Raw genomic sequence first — 12,508 nt, forward strand, 5'->3', positions numbered from 1 at the left:
ATACCAACCACCAGCAATGACTTAGAATGGGGGAAATGGGATCACTAAAATACATGGAATGGTTTGCAAGCCTTTCATTAAGAGGAATTTACCACCTGTCAAATTCTTATCTTAGCTCAGGTCAGTTGATCAGTTTTGCACAATACATGGCATGAATGAGATACAGAAAATAGCATGGGAATGTCCTTAAATAATCTTATACCAAAACATTATACAGCATTATATTGCTCATATAATAGCATACAAGTCATATTATCAATCACCAAGCCACATTTAATCAATTGGAACATTGAGATACTTGTGAATTCCAAGCATCTGATTTTCCATCTCTTACAAAAATTTTCACTGAAATCTATACAGTTGTCCATTCACAGTGGCAGATACAAAGATGAAAACTGGAATTTTGTTTTCTTTGTAGCAAGGCTACTTATACCACTTCTATTTACAAATACTCATAAGATAGAATTTCTTTCTATTCATTTCTGTTCTATTTCAACTCATGAAAACTTCATGGAAAGACTGATGTAGCTCTCTTGGCAAAAGTATAGAAATGATTGCCATTGCTTTCTTTTCTTTTCTTTTAAAAAATCCCAGCTTATCCTACAGCATTGACATTCTCTGAAGATTCCCACCAAGTTCTAACCAGGTCTTGACCCTGTGTAGTTTAAGAGCTAAGACAAAATTTGTTAAGGTCTCCCAACTTGCCAAGACACAGACATCCATACTTCTATAAAATATATTGGAATTGTATGTAGCTTTCATTTTGATTTGTATGCTTTCATTCCAATTTATGGAGACATTTACACATTGTTAATTAGGATAAGAATGAAAATATACATTCACATTTTCCTATTTGCCTAACATAAAAGTATGTTTTTCGATATACAATCATACACATTAAAAATGACCTCAGTTTGCAAAGTGATTATCCTGGTCAAAAAATGACATCACACAAAAGAAGCACTATTTAAGAGAACTAATTGCAAAAATCATGTACATTAGACAAGCTTCACCCAAAACTCATTTTTAGAGAACTGTGCTTCAAACTATACACAACTGATTTAAACATTCTCATTAAGCAGACTTCTCAAAAAAGAGAAACAGAACGAAACCTCCTTCCTCTCCCCAATTTGATAGATTAATGAAAAACAGAAAAGCCAAAATGGTCATTTTCTTTCATTTCTAATGGGGAGTAAGATTAGCAGAGTTTCATTGTTGTATCAAATATGTAAGTAAAAACTGGGAGGTGTGTCCTGTGGTACGAGAGACAAACAAATGAAAGCATGCTTTATTTTCAGCATTTTGACACTATGTGAAGTAAGAAAAACAGGAGTCACTTATCCAAACTCAACTAACTGAGCTTTCATCGGATCAGCCCTCCACAAATCATTTGGTTTACAATCATCACCAAATGCATATTCCTTCATCTCCCTCTGCTTGGCAGGGATTTCTAACTTTTTCCATATGAGTGCTATTTATTTAGCTTATTGGTTCACCCAGCTGCTTCAGTATGTGTATACACACATAGTATGTATATATATATTAAGGTAAAGGTTCCCCCGCACATGCATGCTAGTCGTTTCCGACTCTAGCTGAAGAGCCAGCGCTTGTCCAAGGACGACTCCGTGGTCATGTGGCTGGCATGACTAGACGCCAAAGGTGCATGGAACGCTGCTACCTTCCCACTGTAGTGGTCCCTATTTTTCTACTTGCATTTTTACGTGCTTTCGAACTGCTAGGTTGGCAGAAGCTGGGATGAGTAACAGGCGCTCACTCTGTTACGCGGCACTCGGGATTCGACCCACCAAACTGCCGACCATCTGATCAACAAGCTCAGCGTCCTAACCCACTGATCCACTGCGTCCCTGATATATATACTGTATGTATATATATATATATATATATATATATATATATATATATATATATATATATATATATATATATATATATATATATATATATATATATGTGTGTGTGTGTGTGTGTGTGTGTGTGTGTGTGTGTGTGTGTGTGTGTGTATACTGTGTGTGTATATATATATATATATATATATACTGTATATATATATACTGTATATATACATACATACATACATACATACACACACACACACATATGGAATTATTACCTATTGTGGGGGGGAAATAACAGATAGGCTATTATTGGTTCACTAGCCATATTTGTTTGGGGAAAATATAAAATTTGTAGAAAGAAGTGCAAATTATATACTATATTGATGGCTGACCATCCTTTGTAACAATTTTGGAAGAATATATCTTCCCAAAGAACTTCACATTTATAATTTTTAAAAAATTGCATAAGAATTCCAATTGTATGCATAGATAATACGCAGAGATAGAGGCAGCCCTTACCCCCCCCCAAAAAAAAACCAGACCAAGCAATGGATGCTCTTTATCAGCTCAATACAGATCAACCTGGATACCATCAGCAGGCATCAAGATGAGGAGTCTGTGATGGAAACCGATTCAGAAATAACTTTAGATGACTCAAGTAATAACCCAAACCACACAGTAGAAAAAAAATAATTGTAAATCACAGGGCAAATGTTACCATATTGATCAGAACACTTAAATACAGTCTAATGAGAGAGACAATGCCTTCAGAGATGGTTATGATTATAAAATTCACCAAAGTGAAGGGTTCCCATGCTCAAAAGAGACAGAACTGCATCTCCACAGGGTAAAAGACAGTTGAGAAATTTATGATAGGACATTATTCTGATTCTTAGATGTGTTTTTAAAGCAGAGCAAATGTAACTTTGGTCAGAATGGAAATCGGCGTTGGAGAAATGATGTAAAGAAAATAAGGTCAAAGCCTCCTCTTTCAATTAGCAATGTACAGTACTCTCAGGAGTTGGATATCTTTTATGTTATGTAGTTTGAGCCTAACCCTGTAGGTTTTCTTTTATAATTTGCTATTTTGAATATTCTATTTACGAACCGAGGATCCCTTGCCAGGATCTTTCCTGAATTATCACATTTAAATTTGATTTGACACCCATGTTCCTTATTATCTATTTGATACGGATGTGAGGGCGATCTGGCTGCGACATCTGTCACCCCGTTAATCGCCAGGATTGATTCGGCTGATCTGGCTGGCTAGGTGGGTGTCCCTTTCCTCCCTCACCGCTCCATGTGTGTCCCTCCCGAAGCTGCGAGCTCGGTGGAAGAGGACGACCATCCCAGATAGAAGGAGTGTACCGATCTTCGGTCAAGGGTATTTGATTTGTATTTGGTATTAATAATTTATTTATTCCTTCACCTAAGCTTTTCAATTGTTTGTATAAACAATGGATTTGAAATGTTTAGGTCAGGAATTCCTTTCTAGCACTGTTCACTCCTACTAGCAATAGCACTTAGACTTATATACCACTTCATAGTGCTTTACAGCCCCTGGCTTGCATCACGGAGACTTGGTTGGGCCCAGAGGGCGGTATTCCTCTGGTTGATCTTTGCCCACCAGGTTTCCGGGTGCTACACCGGCCTCGGGCTCAGGGTAGGGGTGGGGGAGTGGCTGTTGTTATGAGGGAGACCTTGTGCCTGCGGGAGGCCACCGTTCCTCAGATAGTCGGGTGTGAGTCTCTCTTTTTGAGATGCGGCCCTGGTGCGCAGTTGGGCTTGCTGCTGGTGTACCTTTCGCCTAGTCACGCAGCAGCAGCCCTGCCCGAGCTTCTCGATGTCCTCTCTGGGTTGGTGATTGAGTTCCCGAAACTTATAGTTTTGGGGGACTTCAATCTACCATCTCTGGGAGGATCATCTGAGTTGGCTCGGGAGTTCATGGCTTCCATGACGGCCATGGACCTGACGCAAGTAATTTCAGGACCGACTCATGAGGGAGGCCACACCCTTGACCTAGTTTTCTTATCTGGACGGTGGTTAGATGATCTTGGTGGGGGCTCTCCAATTATTATGCCCCTGTCATGGACCGATCATCATCTCCTGCGGCTGGTCTTCCGTTTTGCTACCCCCCGCCGTGGGTGTGTGGAACCAGTTAGATGGTACCGCCCCAGACGCTTAATGGATTCCGAGAGGTTCCAGGCAGCGCTGGGGTCCCCACCTGCCTCCCCCACTCACAGCTCGGCAGATGCCTTAGTGGAAGCCTGGGAAAGGGCGGCCACTGAGGCTCTTGACCGAGTTGTACCCTTGCGGCCCCTGACCCGATGCAGATCCCGTCGAGCTCCATGGTTCTCCGCGGAGCTCCGGGAGATGAAGCGTCGGAGACGGGGCCTAGAGAGCGGTTGGAGGTCCAGCCGATCCGAATCCGACCGATTGCGACTAAGAACCTACATTAGGTCTTATCTCGCTGCGATAAGGGTGGCGAGGTCTAATCACTTCGCTACCCTTATCGCGTCCGCAGATAATCGCCCGGCCGCTCTGTTTAGGGTGACTCGCTCCCTCCTTAATCAGGAGGTGAGGGAGGAACCCTTGCAGGGTCGTGCCGAGGAGTTTAACAATTATCTGTCGGACAAAATCGCTCGGATTCGGATCGGTCTGGACTCTGACTGGGCAGAGTCTGGCGATCAGGACACGGGCGGTCTTGTCGATATCACCTGGGAGGAGTTTGATTCTGTGACTCCGGAGGAAGTGGACAGGATTATGGGGAGACTGAGCTCCACCACATGTTTATTGGACCCGTGCCCTTCCTGGCTGGTTTATGCAGCCCGGGAGAGGACACGCAGCTGGTTCCAAGCAGTTATATCAGCTTCTTTGAGTGAGGGTAGCTTCCCTGCCGTCTTGAAAGAGGCGGTGGTGAGGCCTCTCCTCAAGAAGCCTGCCTTGGACCCAGCTGTATTGAACAACTTTCGTCCGGTCTCCAACCTTCGCTTTCTTGCGAAGGTTGTTGAGAGTGTGGTGGCGCATCAGCTCCCTTTGGTCCTGGATGAAGCGGATTATCTAGACCCGTACCAATCGGGTTTCAGGCCCGGGCACAGCACGGAGACGGCATTGGTCGCGCTGGTGAATGATCTCTGGAGGGCTCGGGACAGGGGTCATTCCTCTGTTCTAGTCCTATTAGACCTATCAGCGGCTTTCGATACCATCGACCATGGTATCCTGCTGCGGCGTCTCAGGGGATTGGGAGTGGGAGGCACGGTCTTACAGTGGTTCTCCTCCTATCTCCAGGGACGCTCGCAGTCGGTGTTGACAGGAGGGCAGAGGTCGACCGCGAGGTCTCTCATTTGTGGAGTTCCTCAGGGGTCGGTCCTCTCGCCTCTCCTGTTCAACATCTACATGAAACCGCTGGGTGAGATCATTCGTGGCTTTGGAGTTGGGTATCATCAGTATGCTGATGATACCCAGCTTTTTCTTTCGACCCCAAACCACCCCAGTGATGCCCTCAACGTGATGTCCCGTTGCCTGGAGGCGGTTCGGGTCTGGATGGGGAGGAACAGACTTCAACTCAACCCCGACAAGACCGAGTGGCTTTGCATACCTTCATCCCGGGTTTATTCGGATATTCCATCTCTTTCTATGGGGGGTGAATTATTACCCCCCGTAGATAGGGCTCGCAACTTGGGAGTCCTCCTAGATTCACGGCTCACCTTGGAAGATCACATGGTGGCTGTGACTAGGGGGGCTTTTGCCCAGGTTCGCCTGGTGCGCCAGTTGCGGCCCTATCTAACCCGGGATGATTTATGCACGGTCACTCATGCGCTCGTGACCTCTCGTCTGGACTACTGCAACGCTCTCTACATGGGGCTTCCCTTGAGGACCACCCGGAGGCTCCAACTGGTACAGAATGCAGCCGCGAGAGTTGTGTTGGGAGTCTCCCGATGCTCCCACGTTACACCTCTGCTCCGTGAGCTGCATTGGTTGCCAGTAGTCTTCCGGGTGAGATTCAAGGTACTAGTAATGGTGTTTAAAGCCCTACATGGCAGGGGTCCGGAGTACCTTAGGGAACACCTGCTGCCGGCATCAACTTCCCTCCGCCCTGTGCGTTCCCACAGAGAGGGCCTCCTCAGGGTGCCACCAGTCAGAGAATGTAGATTGGTGGCCCCCAGGGGGAGATCTTTCTCTGTGGGCGCCCCAGAATTATGGAACCAGCTACCAGTTGAGCTCCGGACGGCGCCCGATCTCCGCTCCTTCCGCCGCGACCTAAAAACATACTTGTTCGAACAAGCCGGCCTGGCCTGAGGGGGGATTGGGGTGGGTTATTATTATTTTATTGGGGTTATTTATTATGTATTAATTGTTCTTTTAACGGGCATATATTTAATTACTTTTAACTTTTGTAATTTTGTATTTTACTCTTGCCCTGTACACCGCCCTGAGTCCTTCGGGAGAAGGGCGGTATAGAAATATTAATAAATTAAATTAAATTTAAGCAGTTTATTGAGTCAGCATATTGCCCCCAATAATCTGGGTCCTCATTTTACCGACCTTGGAAGGATGGACGGCTGAATCCTCTATTTTGTTTTTGAATCTAGATTCCACCTTTGAACAATAAAAAAATATAATACCACTTTTCCTAAGCTTCTGAATGTGAAGTAAATATGTTTCTTTTACTCGGCACCAGAAAACAGTTTTCTGAGCTACTAACCACTAGGCAGATACATATGAAAGCTAACTCTCATTTAACAGGACAAAATTAAATTGTAACTTTTCTCATTTTTAAAAAACTGGAAAATTCATTCAGTGATAGATTAAGCTGTAAAGCTTGTAACACACTGGATTACCCAATAACTGATAACAGAGGTTTACTCTTAGAAATAATGGATCAATTTTTTTTCTCAATCAGAGCATCTGGTAGTTCTAAAATAAATGTGGCCTGTATCTAACCCTTTTGAAAGAAGGTTGGTTTCTTTCCTAACTTTGAAGTCAAGATCACAATGAATTGTCTGGAATGTTGATTGAAGTTCTTACTTTAGCAGTCATTTGGGGTACCCAGCCTTTATCTGGGTAGATAAAGAACAGTTGAATAGTGAAACTAATTAGAATTCAGCAGGATATTTTTAAAATGTATACCAATGCCATCAAATATAGCACCTTCATTATTAAAAGGAATGTACCGAGGCAGAAGACCAAAACTGTATATATATGCCAGGGATTGCTACCACTCCTCTTTATAATGTAGCATCTTTTAAAAGTGACATAATACAAGTTTTAATTGTTTTTAACATATATTTTAATAAACGTGCATGGTTAATTTCTGCTTGCAGAAAAGTTATTTACACTTTGATTTAGAACCTATGGAAAGTTTACAAAATTTCAAAATTAAAAAAGTACATATTGAAAAGAATGGTTAGTTTGGGAGGATTAATCTACAGCCATAAATACACATATATTATTCACACCTATAAGTAGTTTTGCATCTGAACTAAAGATAGAGGTCATAAGAGCAATGCTTATAATCAACTTGTTACACTGCTCTCTACGTTGAGAGTGGTAAGCAGAAATAGATACAAAGCTTCAAAAATTTATTCAGTTATTTTTACATGATACAAACAGAATATTTTTCTAAGGCAAATATATACTTCTGTAACATTAGTTATCTTGTAGGGGTTGATGTGGATTTTCAATTTCATTGTTCTGTATGGGACAATGACAATAAAGATTATTGTATCGTATCGTATCGTATCATAAGATGGGTGGGCAACAAATTTAATAAAGAAAAAATGAATGAATGAATGAATGAATGAATGAATGAATGAATGAATATTACATTAGGGTTACATTTTGTAACTTGGTATCATCTGGAGGCATTGAATGATAGCTGCAGCCCATTTTGTCAGCAGCTTTGCTGATCAGGAATTCAACATATCTACAGAGCACTAGTTTGCATTAGATCAAGGGTGTCAAACTCGCAACGTCACGTGACGTGTCGCGCCATATCATGACTTTTTTTCCATTGCTGGCAATGGGGTGGGTGGTACGATGCATCCAGCCCGCGGGCCAGCAGTCTGACACCCCTGCATTTGATGGACTTGGTTAAGCTAAATGGAATACTTTATCAAGCTGTACAATTTCTGATCATTTTAATATAAGGGCTTCCAAGTGAAACATGTGTCACATGAGGGTGGATTTGTTGTAGGAATCAACATGAACTTCCAGTTGTAAACTGAAGTTGAGAGTGTGCAGATTTACTGATTCAGCTGCTATTTTTAAGAACTAGCCCACAATCCTGGTTAGTAGTGTTTGTACTATATGTCTTTAGTAACCAGCAATATATTAACCAGCATTCTTCCCCAAATAAACTGGCATAATATCATTAAAATCTAAAAAGGGGAATATAGAAAATAAATTGACTAGTAAAACACATTTTTATTGTGTGGAAAAAAAATGAATACAACTGAATTGAACAGAAATGACTCGCACAACATTTCCAGTTAAGTAATGGGTTGTTAGAAAGACCCAATGCTTCCTATTTTGATTTGTAAATTTGAGGAACTAATGATAAATTAATGGACCATGTAACAGACCTGAAATAATGAAGCAATAACAAAATTGAAAGGCCAAAAAGAACAGCTAGAGGGCAAACATGCCATCTTGTGGTAGAATAGAATACACAATAAACAAATATGAAATTGCTGTTTTAGTGACCATATCAATGAAGATAAATCTAATATTTTATTTATTATTATTTATTAATGGGACTTATATCCCGCCCTATCTCCCGAAGGACTCAGGGCGGCTAACAACAATAGCATCTAACAGAAATTAAGATAAAATTAAAATTAAAGTCATCTGTGCAATAAATTAAAATTAAAAATTAAAAATAAATTAAAAATTGTAAACATAATTAAAATGCCTGTCAGTCCAGGTCAGCCAGGTGGAAAAGGAGTGTTTTGAGGCCGCGGTGAAAGGACCGGAGATCTTGGGCCATCCTAAGCTCAGGGGGGAGCTGATTCCCAATCAGTCACACTAAAATCATTACCTTCTTTCCTGTTCCAGAATATGAATCTATATGTCCTCCAGACAGTGAGGACAATTAACCAGTGGAACAGCTTGCCCCCAGAAATCGTGGCCGCTCCAGCACTGGAGATTTTTAAAAAGAGGCTAGACAGTCACTTGTCTGAGATGGTATAGGTTCTCCTGCTTGAGCAGGAGGCTGGACTAGAAGACCTCCAAGGTCCCTTCCAGATTCTATTCTATTCTATTCTATTCTATTCTATTCTATTCTATTCTATTCTATTCTATTCTATTCTATTCTATTCTATTCTATTCTCTCGATATTTTTCTTTTTAAAAGCTAAGACATGGAGTAGTCTTCTCCAGCCTGGGTGTCTTTAGATATGTTAGAATTATATTCTGCATAAATCCATGTGTACAGAGAGACACTTTAATTATGCTACCATATTTGGGCTGCAATCCCATTAGCATGTACCTTGAAGACAGTTCTGCTAAACCTAAAAGGTTTGAAATGTTAAGGACATGGACAATATTGACCAAAAAATAATACATACAGTATCTATAGGCTAACTACAATAATTCTGAGAATCCATAAATTGGATTTGACAGCCAATGTGTTCTTTACCATACAGGGATGGTAAAGTTCATCTCATACTATTATTCATAGGGGAACCTAAATTTGTAGAACCAATGTTGCTTTCAGGCATTACATTTGTGTATTATTACTGTAGCTTATTGGTTAGTTTTGAGATAGCATCGCTGAAATGAAGTCTATATTGAAATCCTATGCATCCATTGTTGTTGTTAGTTGCGAAATTTGGGAATAAAATCCTTAGTGTACAGAGCTTCCTTTGAACACAAGATTGGGTAGCAAAGCATCTAACAGGATACCTGCGTCCAGTACAGTTCCTCTCTCTCCTTAGATCTGCTATGATATTGGCCGATCATCCCGTAGTATTCAACGTAAGGTATTCTGCTCCTGAACCAACATTTCCTCTTGCAAATTCACAACCTTGGCTCTTTTATGACTCGTGGACTTCAACTCCCAGAATTCCTGAGCCAGGAGTTGAAGTCCACGAGTCATAAACGAGCCAAGGTTGCCTACCTCTGAGCTACACCTTTGAACCAAGTAATGACTGGATATCTCCTTAGTCTATATTTCCTTGATTTTTGTATAACATTTTGCAATAAGCTAAATATTAGTAGTTTTAGGAACAGTTCTCTTACAGCATTGTTTTCATCTCATTATTTGACTAATTCTATTTTTCTTTTAAATCAGCTTTTCTCTAACTAGTGTTTCATTAGAAGTACAGGTAATCCCCGAGTTACGACAGTTCATTTAGTGACCGTTCAAAGTTATGACCTAACACCCCTCCCCCAAGTCCCAAAATTACGAATGTTGCAGCACCACAGCAGTCACTCACACTTACGAATGACTGCAGAGGCTCTGCAAAATTCGCCCTGCCTATTGCCACTCATCTTGCCTGATCTCACAGTACTTTAGGCCTCTGTTCTCTGCAAATGGAGGCCTGGACAAGAACTGCAGCAAAAAGCTTTGCAAGCAGAGGGAAGGCCTGAAGCACTGAGTGTATCTGGTATTTTTAATGCCTAAGTATGGTACAGAAGCTGAAGCATAGCCTTGGCCACTAATACCTTATATTGGTCATCCAACTCCAGTGGACACTGGGCAGCATACAAAATAAGGAGAAACATAAAACACAGCTAAAAACATTGAATAGTTCTGAAACTAGCCTTAACACCATTAGCCTAGTAGAAAAGATGTGCATTCCAAGATAAGATTGCTGTCCGGCAGCACTCCAAGCTATTGATGCTCAATTGGGAGTCCCGTTAATTGTCACCTGTGCCATTTTATGGTGGTGCCAAGCAAATGCTAGAACTCTTTGTTTTTTGTTCCTTAATAATCTTCTAGGCAGAAAAAAAAGTGTCCTTATTCCTATCTGAGAAATGGACACGAGAACCATATAATCTGCATATAAAAGTGCCAAAACTCACTGGTTCCGTCAAAACAGGAAAATGATGAGCAGGGACCATGAGCAGCTGCAGGGCTTTTTTTGTCATAGAACGCTCAGAACGGAGTTCCGGCACCTTTTTTGGATGGAACCTTGTAGGGTACGCAGGGAGGGTTGTATGACATGTGTGAGTTCCGGCACCTTTCTCTTTTACAAAAAAAGCACTGAGCAGCTGTATTATTGGATTAATGTAGAAAGTGAAAAGGGGGATAGTATACCGCCTTGCCTTTCCCCTCTTTTGGTTGGAATAGCTTCAGAGAGATGACCTTGAGGAAAGATCTAATTCTCAGGTAAAAACTAGTAACTTTAAAGAGACCAAAGTTTGAACATGCTATCTTGCTTGGATATTAAGGAAAGCATGCAGCAAAATGGACTTCCTAATAAAATGTCAATCTAATTCTATCAGAACAAATACTGCAGCTATTTTGTTATCTGTGCAGGACATCTGAATGCACTCTTATGTCTTCCTAAGAAACCTTTTACAATGATTGCTGTTTATGGTGGGAACAAATAGCAAATCATTTACCACCTTTCAAAACTTGGCTGTTATCATCTCACATTAGGGATAAAAATATTATCACTCCTGTGTACATTTTAAAAAGCTTCCAGCAGTCAGTACAAGTATATCCTAACACAGGGGTCTTCAAACTTGGCACTTTTATGGCTTGTGGACTTCAACTCCCAGAATTCCTCAGCCAGGCATGCTAGCTGAGGAATTCTGGGAGTTGAAGTCCACAAGTCATAAAAGGGCCAAGTTTGAAGACCCCTGTCCTAACATTTGGCACAGATTTAGTTAATCTCTGGGATGAAAAGGGGGAACAAAAACTAACACGAACCACCCTCTAAAACAGGGCTTTTCAACAAGTGGTACGGGTAACCCCTGTGGTACATTGGCACCTGGCAGGTGGTACGTAACCATCCTAGAAAAGTGGTAGCGGGGGAGGGGAATGAGCTGAAACAGTGGCAGCATCGCACAAGCCTGAGCGAGAGACGGCTGGAGCTGCAGGGCTATCAGGGCTCAGCGGAAGTGCCAGGATCAGTGCTTTTTCGGGGCTGTCAGGGCTCAGGGGAAGCGCCAGGATCAGCGCCAGGCTCCAGCTGGAGCTCAGTGCTGATCCCGGCGCTTCTGAGCCCAGAAGTGCCGATCAGCTGGAATGTTGCAGCATCTCCAGGGTCTTGTGATTTACATTCAGATGCTTGGCAACTGATTCATATTTATGATGGTCAGTGTCCCAGGGTCATGGGAAATGACCAAAACCTGCTGCAACCACCCAGCAGACGGGGCGAATAAAAACCAAACACCCCCACTGCCAATCCTCAACAGAAATGCTCACAACAATGAAAACCTCGGACAGGAGGAAGAATGCTGCCAGGCGGGCAGGCGTCTTGCTTGGCTGTGGCTTGGGGGGCACTTTTTTCAGTGCCATTGTAACTTCGAACAGTCACTAAGCAAACTGTTGTAAGTCGAGGACTACTTGTTCTTCATCACTTTTTTCTTTTTTGGGTTTTTTTGGGTGGTACTTGGATGTTGCCATATCCTAAAAGTGGTACAATGGGTGAAAAAGATGAAAACAATCCATGAAAACAATTAAAATTCATGCATGGTTAC

This window comes from Vipera berus (genome assembly GCF_964194415.1).
Source record: "Vipera berus genome assembly, chromosome: 4".
Classification (NCBI taxonomy): domain Eukaryota; kingdom Metazoa; phylum Chordata; class Lepidosauria; order Squamata; family Viperidae; genus Vipera; species Vipera berus.